The sequence below is a fragment of the Eleutherodactylus coqui genome, chromosome 1 (assembly GCF_035609145.1).
Source record: "Eleutherodactylus coqui strain aEleCoq1 chromosome 1, aEleCoq1.hap1, whole genome shotgun sequence".
NCBI classification, from domain to species: Eukaryota; Metazoa; Chordata; class Amphibia; order Anura; family Eleutherodactylidae; genus Eleutherodactylus; species Eleutherodactylus coqui.
The window spans coordinates 17963984-17978664 of record NC_089837.1 but is presented as its reverse complement, the minus strand read 5'-3'; positions in this window follow the sequence as shown (position 1 = coordinate 17978664).

Genomic DNA, 14681 nt, shown 5'->3' with positions numbered 1-14681 from the left:
GCTATCTTAGATATCATACTAGGAGACGGACTGGAAAAGACAAGCATATTACAAATAGATTATTGATCTATGGAGAAATACATTTTTAAACAGAGATCATGATATCATTGCCTTTCAGAATGTTCGAACACTGATCAGGGCATCTGCCGCTGTCAGAATTGATGGCGACATTTAAAAGGCTACCAGCTCCGAACAGCAGTGATGCTGATCGTAGCTGTTGTGTGTGGGCGTCAACTGTAGGAAACAACCAGCAACAGCATTGTATGGGGCGGGATCGATCATCAATTCCTCTTCATACAAACCCAAACCTTCATTACGTAACTTTATTTCCTTTAGTGCAAATGGGTTTAACATGAACTTACAAATATGAATATCTGTGACATCATCAATCTAAATAATAAGTAAAAAAAAGAATCTAATGCAATAAAGGTTCTTCATATGTAAAAAGATTTCTATAGTTACACATAACATGGCAGTAAGAGATAAGCGTGGATTAAAGGCGTTCTCCACTTTGGAAAATCTGTACTTGTTAGAAGGGTGTCCTGACAATAAAATGATCACACAGTGTACTCTGCTGGAGCTGAAGCAATCATCTTATAGCACATAAAAACACAGATTGTGTGATAAACTGCATTGAGAACAATAACAGAACAGGATGAGGGGGAGAGAATTCTTTAACTAGTCCACAGAAAAGGATGTGCAAGCTTTATGGTTTCAAAATTGATGCTTTTCCGTAGCTTTGGTGCCCTCACTCTTTCTGGACTGGGTCTCTCAAATCTTATAGCCCACAATAAAACCATGACAAATATTTAGGCTTCTGTTCACATTATCAAACATGGTCATAGATTTATATTCCCAAATGTGTCTATCTTTCTGGGATTTGAAGTTGTCCTTTAATACAAAAACTCTCATGTGCTCTATTCTGTGTCTTTGGCTATGAACATGCTCAGCCACAGGCAATTCGGTCTTCTTTTCCTTAATTGTATGAGGATGAGATCTTATCCTCAGGGCTCCCACCCACTGGCGTTTTTTTCTCCACTGTGCTGCTAGAGTAAGTGAAAACTCTCGCAGAGCAGTGCGAGAAAATCGCCGGGATATTGCTGTGACACCGCCAGTACTTTCAATGGGGCCAGCGGCAGCAGCCCTAGCCCCATTGAAAAGATATGGAGAATGCCACAGCTGTGACAGCTGTCACAGCTGTTGCAGAAGTCCTCGGCATGCTATCCCATTGCTTTCAATGGGATCGGCACTGCTGCCGATCCCATTGAAAACAGTGGTTTCTGACAAGCCCCGCAGAATGATTATCAGAGAAGGGCTTGAAATATAAGCCCTTCCCCCGATAATCATCAAAAAGTGGTTAAAAAAATAATAAAAAAGTTACTCACCTCTCCTGCTGTCAGCCGTGTCCTCCGCCTGGCTCCCTGGCACTGCTACTGAGCTCTTTCAGCAGACGGGGATTTAAAAAGCCAATGACAGATAGCTCTTAGCTATTCATTCATGAATAGCAATATCTTAGCTATTCATGAATGAATAGCTAAGAGCTATCTGTCATTGGCTGAGCGCTCAGCCAATAGCTAAGCAGTAGCTGCTATTGGCTGAGCCCTCAGCCAATCCGCACAGCCCTTTCAGTAGGCAAGGATTTTAAAATCCCCGCCTGCTGAAAGTGCTGGACAGCAGTGTCGGGGGACGCGGCTGACAGCAGGAGAGGTGAGTAACTTTTTTATTATTTTTTTAACCACTTTTTGATGATTATCGGGGAAGGGCTTATATTTCAAGCCCTTCTCCGATAATCATTCTGCGGGGCCTGTCAGAAACCACTGCTTTCAATGGGATTGGCAGCAGTGCCGATCCCATTGAAAGCAATGGGATAGCATGCCGCTGACTTCTGCCACATCTGTCACAGCTGTGGCATTCTCCATATCTTTTCAATGGGGCTAGCGCTGCTGCCGCTGGCCCCATTGAAGAGACTGGCGATGTCGCAGTGATATCCCAGCAATTTTGGGGTATCTGCGGCGTTTTTCTCGCACTGCGATGCGAGACTTTAACTTTAGAATCGCATCGCAGTGGAGAAAGAATCCGGCAGTGGGTGGGAGCTCTCACTGTGAGTTTTGTCCTGTTTCTTCTACAGAAAGCCCTCCAACATAGCATTGAATGCAGATAATCAGGTACACAAGATTGGGCACAGAACCTGTTAATGTCCCAGGAATCTTTTAGTCCTGCTGTGTGTTGGGAATTTGTATCCTCATAGGTTCTTAATAAGGGGATCAGCAAACTGGTGGTTCTTTTCAGTATATGTACCTTTATTCCTCAGCAAAACATGAAGCTGCAACGTTTCGACCCACCTTGGGTCTTTTTCAAGCATGCAGCACATTATGACATACATACATATATACAAAATACATACACCGCTAAAACCAATAGAACCTACAATAGACAAACACACACCCACCTACTCCATTGCGATTGGCCCGGAAAATACAGCACAGCCGTCTGTCATTAGGGTTAATAAATGGCATACACCGTTCTTTACATACTGGTTGATCATCTCATCCATCACGGCATTCCCAACACATAACTGTGCATGGGCACTCAATATCCATTCATGTCTCTGCCCTCGCCAGTAGTGGACAGCATTAAACTAGTGAACATGCGCGGAAAATATCATCGAGCGAGAGCCCATAACACCCTAATACTTTCACTCATGTACAGCCTAATAGATCCACTACAACTGCACCACTCCCCTGCACACATGCAGAAGAAGTACAATAGAATCCATATCAGTAATTGGCCATCGGCTCCATTGTCATACCGCGCATGCGCAGGACTTATCCTCCCGCGAGAACTTCAGTAACCATAGTGATGACTCCAGCTAAATGCTCAGCATACCACTGCGCCTGCGCATAAGCTTTCTACTAGATGCATATGGAAAGCCATCTATTATCTAACATGCATCCAATCACAGCATAATCCAATGACTGAAAATATCATAAAGGCTGTTATATTGACTTAAACCGATTGTATTAAGAAAATTGCATAGAGAACTTCAAAACCACCTTACATGCATACCCACCTATAAGTATTACCAATTAAACTAATCAAATACACCTACATATGGTGGCTACCATATATTATATCCATCCAACAGCCATGATGATTACCAAGTAGAAAGGGATTTTATTAAATATAGATATATATCCCATGTTTAATGATTACATACCATTTACCAAACATCATATAAATCAGAGAGAATATATTTTCTCAAATGCCTCCTAAATTCATCCATAGGCATAAACCATCTTATTAGCACTACTGTAAACTCAGTATTAGTACACTGTTAGGGAACTCAACACCAGAACAATCAGATGCTCAACCAGATTTTATTATTATTTTACAACTAACAAAAAGAAAAATTCTCAAATAATTATAGAGATCTTCATAGTCTTCATAGTTCCTCTGTTTATAATAGGATTTCCAACTCCATAATGACAGAGTCCATTGTGCCGCATATTCCAGATCCCACACGCAATGCCTAAAAAACAATATTAAAATATTATAAAATCAATATATACCAAAACTGTTCCCAGTTCAACACCTCTAAAATCTCCCAGTCATACACTATAGAAAAAGCAAACTGATTTGAACTGTTTGACACCTCAGAATCACAGCAGTGAGAGAAGCAACAAAGACATTCGCTGAAAAAGCCAAAAAATGCAATAACTGGTAGGCTGCAAAGCAGGCACAATAACCACAGAGCAGGCACAGTCACCACAGGCACAATTGCCATAAGGCGGGCACAATCACCACCGGCACAATGAACTTTATGAACACCTAGCAGCTAAAATCAAGATCAAATTCCATAGCATTAAGAAAGGTGCTCCATTGGGAAAGTTCGACACCTCTAAAATCTCCCAGTCATACACTATTGAAGTTGCAAACCGATTCAAACTGCTTGACACATCAGAAAAGCATCCAGAGGGACTATGGCACAATATACAGTTCACAGTTATGGAAACAGCCAGTAAGCATCTCACCTATAAGAAGCAGGAAAAACAATGCTATTGGTTGTCCAAGCAAATCCTCAATAGCTGATAAAAGAAGAGCAGCAAAGGTGGCCAGCAACAAAGGCGAAGTTCGGCAACTAAATGCCAAACTGCAGCAAGCGGCAAGAAAAAATAAGACATATGCGAGGCCTATTCTCACAGGACTAGAGGCCAGAAAACATTTCATGGCATGCAGCAGCACAATCAAATCCAAAAAATGTGAAGGAACTGAATGACCAACAGAGTATTATGGATAGGTGGAGGAACCGCATGCCTGCAATCACATACCAGGACCATTGCATGAGGTAGAGCCTGTGGAATTGAAGCTCTCCATTATGGAGTCAGAAGTGGTTGTCACAATGAAACAACTAGCCCCCTCAAAAAAGAGAAGGGATAGATAACATACTGGCAGAGCTATTGCTGCCAATACCAGTGAAAACCAACACAGTGCTGTGCCAGGCAGTATGGGCATCCACACAATGGCAGCAGGACTGGAAAATATCTGTCTTTATCCTACTACCAAAGAAAGGTGACTCCCAGAATCGCTGCAACTACCGAACAATAGTCCTCCTTCCACATGCAAGATCCTTCTCAAAATTATTCTGGAAAGACTGAGATCAGTAGTTAAAGTGGCGCTCCCTGATGCACAGACAGGATTCCGGCGAGGACACTGCACCAACCATCATATTGCAAACCTGTGGTGGACCATGGAAAAAGCTTGAATACCAAAAAAATGTCTACATGTGCTTCATCGACTACATCAAGGCCTTTGAGAACATCGACCATGACAAGCTATGGCACACCCTACAAGAGCTGGGTGTATTGGCACATCTAATCAAGCTAATAAAATCACTTTACACCAATAAAAAAGCTACTGTGAGAACACTGTATAGGGACACAGATTGGTTTGGGATCGGCAAAGGCGTCCGACAGGGCTGCATCCTCTCACCCTTCTTGTTTAACCTATATGCAGAAGTGATCATGTGGAAAATGGACCTAGTCAAATAAGAAATCGGGGTGAAAAAAGGTGGCAGTAATATCAACAATCTCCATTATGTGGATGATACAACTCTACTTGCAGACACAGAAGCAGGTCTGAAGCAGCTGATATGGAAGATTAAAACTGAAAGCGAAAAAATGGGCCTCTACCTGAATTTAAAGAAGACTAAAATTATGACAACTGCCAAAAATCTCCAAATTCAAATTAAGATCAACAATGAAGTCATAGAAGGCATGCGAGACGTCATCTTCCTTCGCTCAAAAATTGGCCAGGCTGGAGAATCTATGCCAGAGATAAAACCTAGGTCAGCATTGGGGCAAAGCACAATCTTAAACATGAACAAAATCTGTAAAAGTTGGGATATCAGCATAGCAGCTAAATGCAGGATAGTGCAAATCACAGTTTTCTCCATAGCCATGTATGGATGTGAAAGCTGGACTGCAAGGGAAGTGGATAGAGTGAGGATTAGTGCATTTGAGCTTTGGTGCTGCTGAATGCTGCTGCATATGCCCTGGACGGTGAGAGTAACAAACAGAGAAGTCCTAAATCGTATAAGACCCGATATATCACTGGAGGGGAAGATGACCGACTTATACTCATGTATTTTGGCTCTGTGTGAGCCCAAAACGCTCTATGTGAACACTTCCATAGCAACCTATTAGTTGCTATAGAAGCATAGTTTACACGTTGATGTAGCAGCATGTAAACCACGCTTATCTGAATGCACCCCAAATAAGGAAAAAAATAATTTTATAAAGTTAAAATAAAATAAATCTACTATTACATAAACCATAAAATACAATACAAATACTAATATGTCTAATCCGAATAAATGCATTAATCCAGATGGTAAAAGTAATTTAGCATTTATGAATAGTGCAAAAAATAAAACAAGTATTGCAATTCTTTTTACACTCCTAAAACAAGAAAAAAATAAATTAAACACTAAAAAAAGTATGAATTCTGAAATGATGCCATTAAAGAAATATTAACCCACAAAATAAACAAAAACTTTCACAGTCATGTCAATGACAAAATTAAAAATATTCTGTCTCTCCGTATGCAGTGAGGAAGAGAACAAAAAGTATTTTGTTACCTGAATTAGCTGTGTTCTTAAAAGGGTAAATTAGAATATAACAAGTGCTAACAAAAAACATGAGATCTACAATATCTTAATCGTATAGAAATGGTTTGGCTGAAAATAATAATACTAACAGTAAGTCACAAGAGGTCATCCTGCCTGCTGTGAGTGTCAACAGTGAAATCAGTAACAGCATCTCCCCATGTGCCGTCTTCTACACCTACAGCCACTACCTTTTATACCTTATTTTACCTGTTAAACAATAGCAATAGAGATAAGTACGAGTGTAATTTCCCAAGTGTCCAATGTCTCCAGGTAGAATCTACCATAAACCCCAGATGCAACAATTATTTTGATATTAAATAAATATTGAATTCTAGATACATTCATCCAAAAACTAGAATTCTATCTTATCACTAGCGATGAGTGAACTTTTTAAATGCTCGTTTTGGGCGTTTTGCTTAATTTGGACACAAAGCTCAGTTCAGTCTGAAGCAGTTCAAACTAAACTTCACCAATACTCCTTACACTGGTGTATAACACTGTCCAAAAAACATAAATGCCCTGTATAATAGGAGGAAGTGGAAGTGGAGGTGGAATTTTAATGGGTTCGGTTGAGACAAATTGATTTAGGTTCCGGTTCACGCTGAACCAAACTTTAGTGAAGTTTGACTGAAATCAAGGTTCAATAGTTTTAGTTCGCTCAAGACTACTTATTATTATACTTTATATAGTAGCTTTAAAACTCTAAATGCCCTAGATAGGGCAATGACAACAATTAATATTCTGTTATACAGTAATTTGCTGCTATTCTGTAGTAGGTTATGAGTATTTCTTAAAATGTCATAGAAAAATGTCTCTTCCTTGCACCATTATCTACACCAAGAGAGCAATAGGCAAAGCATCACCATTATAAGTATGAAGCGAGGAGGATGTAGCAGTGTCCCCAAAGACCTAACAACCAAAAGCAACCTTTTACTTAAATGTCTGAAGCACAGAGAACTGGGGTTCTCTGCAATTTGTTTCTAGTAAAGTCTGGCATGGCTATCTAATAGTTATCTCAATATCAATTACTTCTCACACCAGGTACCCTTGCTCTGTTATACTAAGGCTACAGTCACACAAAAGAGTATTTCCTGTGAGTTCTGTGCATTGCAAGATGCACAAAACCAGAGCTAATATGAACTCCTTTCCTTTGAATGCTTTCACTGAGACAGAAACTTAGACTATAATTAACTTCTAAAGCACTTCACAGTGTAGACTTAATGTAAATTAAAATAGCGTTTATTATTATTAACCAAAATGCGCGGGTACTCGTTGCTCGAGTCGAACTTTCCGTAATGCTCGCGAGCTCGTTTCGAGTAACGAACCCCATTGAAGTCAATGGGCGACTTGAGCATTTTTGTATAGGACCGATGCTCCGCATAGCTGATGACTTGTCAAACACCAGAAACCGTCAGAAATTCATGGAAACACCACAGAAACGGATAGGGAAGGGCAGAGACAGCATGCATGGCTGCATCTGAGGTTCCCAGGTCGCACTATTAGGCCAAAATGGGGGCAAGAGTCTGGCATCACCCCCCTAACAATTTACTTCGGACAAACCCTCATTAGCACACCTTAGCTAAGCACCACACTACCTGCAACCAAGGACAATCACTGTCTGCCGGTGACACCGCTGCCTCTTCTCCTGGGTTATATGCTGGCATTGCTGTCCAAGCCCCCTGCACGATCCTGCGTTCACAGCGCACCCAAAAGTTTCCCTGCGCAGCGTTCAGCTGCCCTCATGGCACACGCTTGCTTCATAGCCACACCACCCTCATGTCTATTTATAAGCATGTACTGGATGAGGAGGAACCGGGGACACACACTTCAGAAGGTTGGCAGGGCCAGGCAGCGAGCCTCTTTGAAAGTGTGGGCAATAGCCCACAATGCTCTTAAGAATTGATGATAAATTGACGTACGATCATCTTTCCAATCCTGTGCCACCTCTGTCACAAAATTGTCAGGAGCCGCAAACGTGAGCATAAAGGGGACTCAAGTGCTAGCACTTCTACACATCTCCACAATGCAGCAATACTCTGTGTGGGAAGCACATGAGCGGGCCCAGGGTCAGGCTCGGTCCCAGCCTCCACCTTCTGTGACCCAAGGTGCCGTGAGTTACATAGCAATGGGAAATCCATGTGCCCCCACACAATTCATTCTGTGTAGGTGTTAGATAGCTCAACACCGCAATGGAAAGTCTTTGAGTTCCTTGGGCTTGCCTATGCTGTCGGTGCACAAAGATGGTATTACACAGGAAGAAATCAGAGCGCCCAAACATGGCAGAGTTTCACCCCGCCCAGGACCTCGGCCCATATTTTTACCCAAGTCAGTCAGTGTATTTGTGCCAGACAGGTAAAACAACGCAATGGGAAGTCTTTGTGCACTCACAGCATAGGCGAGCCCAAGGAACTCAAGCATGGTATTACACATGAGGATATCAGAGTGCCCAAACATGGCAGAGTTTCACCCTGCTAAGGGCCTCGGCCCACATTTCTGCCCTAGTTAGTCAGTGTGTTTGTGCCAGACAGGTAAAACAATGCAATGGAAAGTCTTTGTGCATAGACGAGCCCCTGGAACCCAAGGAAAGTATTACACATAAAGAAATCAGAGCGCCCAAACAAGGCAGTTTCACCCTGCGAAGGACCTCAACCTCGGCTCACACCCTCAGCAATCGTGGGCATAAAGCGAACTCGGATGGTAGTGCAGCTGTGAACATCTCATTAATGCAGTAATGCTCCTTTTGTTTGGCCCAAACCAGTGCCTCAGATAACTGTGGTAACATGAGAGAAAATACATGTTGCCCAGTGCTGATCCCCTGACCCCAAGCAGGAGGAGGAGGTGGCATAACAAGGCCAAGAAACTATTAGCGAGGTAGAACCCGCAATAGTCTGTGTGAGAAGTATGTGAGCGGGTCCAGGGTCAGGCTCGGTACCAGACTTCATCTTGTGTGACCCAAGGTGTCGTGAGTTACATAGCAATGGGAAAGCCATGTGTCCACACACCATTCATTCTGTGTAGGTGTCAGATAGCTGAACAATGCAATGGGAAAGATATCTGCACTCTGCACCCTACCCAAGTCAGTCAGTGTATTTGTGCCAGACAGGTAAAACACCGCCATGGGAAGTTTTTGTGCACCCACAGCATAGGCGAGCTCAAGGAACCCAAGAAAAGTATTCAACATGAAGCAATTACAGTGCCCAAACATGGCAGACTTTATCTCCGCCGAGGACCTCGGCCTCTGCACACACCCTCAGCAATCGTTGGCATAAAGTGGACTCCGATGCTAGTGCAGCTGTGAACGTCTCAATAATGCATTTGCGCTTGCTTTCATCGCTGCAAAGACTGGATTAACCAGGAAGAAGTTCCACAGGCCAAACCTGCTGCAGTTGCATCTCCCCCAGGACTTTGGCCTCTGCCCACACCCTCAGCAATCGTGGGCATAAAGTGGACTCGGATGCTAGTGTAGCTGTGAAAATCTCATTATTGCAATAACGCGTCTTTTGTTTGGCCCAAACCAGTGTCTCAGATAACTGTGGTAACACGAGAGAAAATACATGTTGCCCAGTGCTGATCCCCTGACCCCAAGCAGGAGGAGGAGGTGGCATAACAAGGCCAAGAAACCATGACCGAGGTAGGACCTGCAATAGTCTGTGTGGGAAGTATGTGAGCGGGCCCAGGGTCAGGCTTGGTCCCAACCTCCACCTTGTGTCACCCAAGGTGCCCTGAGTTACATAGCAATGGGAAATCCATGTGTCCCCACACAATTCATTCTGTGTATGTGTCGGATAGCTCAACACAGCAAGGGGAAGTCTTTGAGTTCCTTGGGCTCGCCTATGATGTCAGTGCACAAAGATGGTATTACACAGGAAGAAATCAGAGTGCCCAAACATGGGAGCGTTTCAACCCGCCAAGGATCTTGGCCTCGGCCCACATATCTGCCCTAGTCGGTCAGTGTATTTGTGCCAGATGGGTAAAACACGGCAATGGGAAGTCTTTGTGCACCCATAGTATAGGTATACCCCTGTAACTTTTCTGTAGCAGAAGTATAGGCAGATCGCAGTAACATTTCTGTAGCAGAAGTATAGGCAAACCCTTTAACATTTCTGTAGCAGAAGTAAAGGCAGACCCCTGTAACATTCCTGGAGCAAAGGTTAAGGCAGACCCCAGTAACATTTCTCTAGCAAAGGTATAGGCAGACTCCAGTAACATTTCTGTAGCAGAAGAATAGGCAGACCGCTGTAACATTCCTGTAGCAGAAATATGAGCAGACACCAGTAACATTTCTATAGTAAAAGTATAGGTGGACCCCAGTAACATTTCAGTAGCAAAGGTATAGGCGGACCCCAGTAACATTTCTGTAGCAAAAGTATAGGCAGGCCCCTGCAACATTTCTGTAACAGAAGTATAGGCAGACTCCTGTAACATTCCTGTAGCAGAAGCATAGGCAGACCCCTGTAACATTCCTGTAGTTAAAGTATAGGCGGACGCCAGCAACACTTCTGTAGCAAAGGTCTATAGGCAGGCCCCCAGTAACATTTCTGTAGCAAAGTATAGGCAGACCCCAGTAACATTTCTGTAGCAAGAGTATAGGCAGACCCCTGTAACATTCCTGTAGTAAAAGTATTCATGGACCGCAGTAACATTTCTGTAGCAAAGGTATAGGCAGACCCCTGTAACACTTCTGTAGCAAAGTATAGGCAGACCCCAGTAACATTTCTGTAGCAAAGGTATAGGCGAACCCCTCAAACCTTTCAGTAGCAAGAGTATAGGCGGACCCCTGTAACATTTCTGTAGCAAAACTATAGGCAGAACCCTGTAACATTTCTGTAGCAGAAGTATAGGCAGACCCCTGTAACATTTCTGTAGCAAGAGTATAGGTGAACCCCTAAAACATTGGTATACCACGAGTGTGGCGCAGGCCGAAAAAAATAGTTAGATAACAGTATAGGCGAGGGCTAGAAAAATTGGTGTACCAAGAGTACAAGTGTACCCCTGAAAAACTGCTCAACCGTGAGGGCAGGTGAAACACATAAACATTTTTTAAAGATACAGCTTGCTGTTGCTTAATTTGTAACATAGCCTGAAGGTAGCCCTGTGAATAAAATTGGTTTCTGTTAAAGTATCAATACTTTTGAAACTTTGAAAAATTGTAAAAAAAATTATAAACAGAGCCTTTTGGGCCGCAGAAAAATTGGCATTTCGGCATGATGACATGCTGTTTTAGGAGGAGGAGTAGGCGGAGGAGTAATAATATCCAAGAGTGATTGAAAAAGCTAATTCCCCCTTTTTTCCAGTGATAGAGAATGCTTTTTTCTCTGGCTGCAGCGAAAAGAATCATTAGGTTTCCGCTGCTCTCCGCCGGTGGAGAAGAGAAGTCTGAGGAAATCCAGCCTTTGCTCATCTTTATGAGTGTAAGCATGTTGGCACTGGCAGTTGACAGGCGGGTACGCTTATCCGTGATGATTCCCCAAGCTGCACTAAACACCCTCTCTGACAAGACACTAGCGGCAGGTCAAGCCAGCACCTCCAGGACGTACAGCGCAAGTTCGTGCCACGTGTCCAGCTTTGACACCCAATAGTTGTATGGAGCAGAGGCATCACGGAGGACGGTGGTACGATCGGCTACGTACTCCCTGCGACTCAGCCTTGACTGGGGAGTGGTGACATAGTCTTGCTGGGGAGTCATAAGGCTGGCAAAGGCCTTGGAGAGTGTTCCCCTGCCTGCACGGGACATGCTGCCTGATCCCCACGCCTCCCCTGTTACTTGGCCCTCGGAACTGCGTCATCTGCCACTAGCACTGTCAGATGGGAACTTTAGCATCACTTTTTCCACCAGGGCCCTGTGGTATTGCATCACTCTCGTACCCCTTTCCTCTTTTCGGGAATGAGAGTGGAAAGGTTCTCCTTACACCGTGGGTTGAGAAGGGTGTACACCCCGTAATCTGTGTTGGCCAGAATGCGTTTAACCGAGGGTCATGAGAAAGGCAGCCTAACATGAAGTCAGCCATCTGTGCCAGGGTACCAGTATGCAACACATCACTGTCCTCACTAGGAAGATGACTTTCAGGATCCTCCCCCTCCTCCACAGCTCATACACACTGAACAGATGAGAGGCAAGCAGCGTGGGTACCCTCTGCAGTGTGCCCAGCTGTCTCTTCTCCCTCGTCCTCCTGCTCCTCCCCCTCCTCCTCCTCCTCCAAAACACACTGAGATATAGACATGAGGGTGGTCTGGCTATCAAGCGACATACTGTCATCCCCCGTCTCCTGTTCCAACCACAAAGCGTCGGCCTTTATGCTTTCAGTGAACTTCTCAGCAGGCAAAGCAGCGGGATGATAACGCTAATGATTGTCACATCGCCGCTCACCATCTGGGTAGACTCCTCACAGTTTCCGAGGACCTGGCAGATAACTGCCATCCATGTCCACTCCTCAGTAAAGAATTGGGGAAGCTGGCTATCACTATGCCGCCCATGTTGCAGCTGCTATACCACTATTGCTCTACGCTGCTCGTACAGCCTGGCCAACATGTGCAGCGTAGAATTCCAGCGTGTGGGCACATCGCACAGCAGTCGGTCTTCTGGCAGCTGAAATCGACGTTGCAGGGTCCTCAGGGTGGAAGCTTCCGAGGTGGACTTGTGGAAATGTGCGCAGACGCGGCGCACCTTGCCGAGCAGGTCAAACAAGTGGGGGGAGTTTTTCAGAAACCGCTGAACCACCAGATTGAAGACGTGGGCCAGGCATGGCACGTGTGTGAGGCTGCCGAGCTGCAGAGCCGCCAACAGGTTACGGCCGTTGTCACACACAACCATGCCCGGTTGTAGGCTCAGCGGCGAAAGCCAGAGGTCGGTCTGCTCTGTCAGACCCTGCAACAGTTCCTCTGTCACCTAGGCTGAGTAGTTTCAGCACGGCCTGCTGACGCTTGCCCACCGCTGTGCTGCCGCACCGCGCCACACTAATTGCTGGCGACGTGCTGCTCACATTTCCTCATTGAGAGGTAGAGGTTGCGTAGGAGGAGGGGGAGGGTTTAGAGGAGGTGGCATAGACCGCCGCAGATACCAGAACCGAGGAAGGACCCGCTTTTCTGGGTGTGGGTAGGACGTGTGCAGTCCCAAGCTCTGACTCAGTCCCAGCCTCCACCAAATTCACCCAGTGTGCTGTCAGGGAGATATAGTGGCCCTACCCGCCAGTGCTTGTCCACGTGTCCGTGGTTAAGTCGACCTTCCCAGTAACCGCGTTGGTGAGGGCACGATTGATGTTGCGGGAGGCGTGCTGGTGTAGGCCTGGGACGGCACACCGGGAAAAATAGTGGCGACTGGGGACCGAGTAGCGTGGGACCGCTGCCGCCATGATGTTTTTGAAAGCCTCTGTTTCCACAAGCCTGTACGGAAGCATCTCCCGGCTGATCAATTTCGCAATGTGCACGTTTAAAGCTTGTGTGTGCAGGTGCGTGGCGGCATATTTGCGCTTTCTCTCCAACACTTGCGCTAGCGACAGCTGGATGCTGTGCTGTGAGACATTGCTGGATGGGGTTGAGGACAGCGGAGGTGAGGGTGTGGGTGCAGACCGGGAGGCGCTCGTGCCTATGTCCTGAGACGGGGGTCGGATCTGAGTGGCAGGTTGGGGCACAGGAGGAGAGGCAGTGGTGCAACCCGGAGGCGGTGAACAGCCTTCGTCCCACCTTGTGGGGTGCTTGGCCATCATATGCCTGTGCATGCTGGTGGTGGTGTGTCTGGTAGTGGTGGCTCCCTGGCTGATCTTGGTGCGACACAGGTTGCACACCACTGTTCGTCGGTTGTCCGCGCTCTCACTGAAAAACATCCACACCTTTGAACACCTAGGCCTCTGCAAAGTGGCTTGGCGCAAAGGGGTGCTTTGGGAAACAGTTGGGGGAGTCTTCGCTCTGGCCCTGCCTCTACCCCTGGCCACCCAACTGCCTCTTCCAACCTGTCCTGCTGCTGCACTTGCCTTCTCCTCTGAAGACCTGTCCTCAGTTGGCTTAGTGAACCAGGTGGGGTCAGTCACCTGATCGTCCAGTGGCTCTTCCTCCGAATCCTCTGTGCGCTCCTCCCTCAGACTTACTGCCCTTACTACTACCTCACTGATAGACAACTGTGTCTCATCATCATCGTCCTCCTCACCCACTGAAAGCTCTTGAGACAGTTGCCTTTAGTTCCCAGCCTCATCACCCGGACCCGGGGAACTTTCCAAAGGTTGGGCATCATTCACGACAAACTCCTCAGGTGAGAGAGGAACCATTTTTTCCCTATCAAGGCAGTGGCCCGAGAACAGTTCCTGGGAGTCTGTCTGCTCCTCAGAATGTGTCATTTTCATGGAGTGAGGAGGCTGGGAGGAAGGAGGAGCAGCAGCCAGAGGATTCAGAATTGCAGCAGTGGACGACGTAGAAGACTGGGTGGTCGATAGATAGCTGGATGCACTTTCTGCCATCCACGACAGGACCTGCTCACACTGCTCTGTTTGTAATAAAGGTCTACCACGCGGACCCATAAATTGTA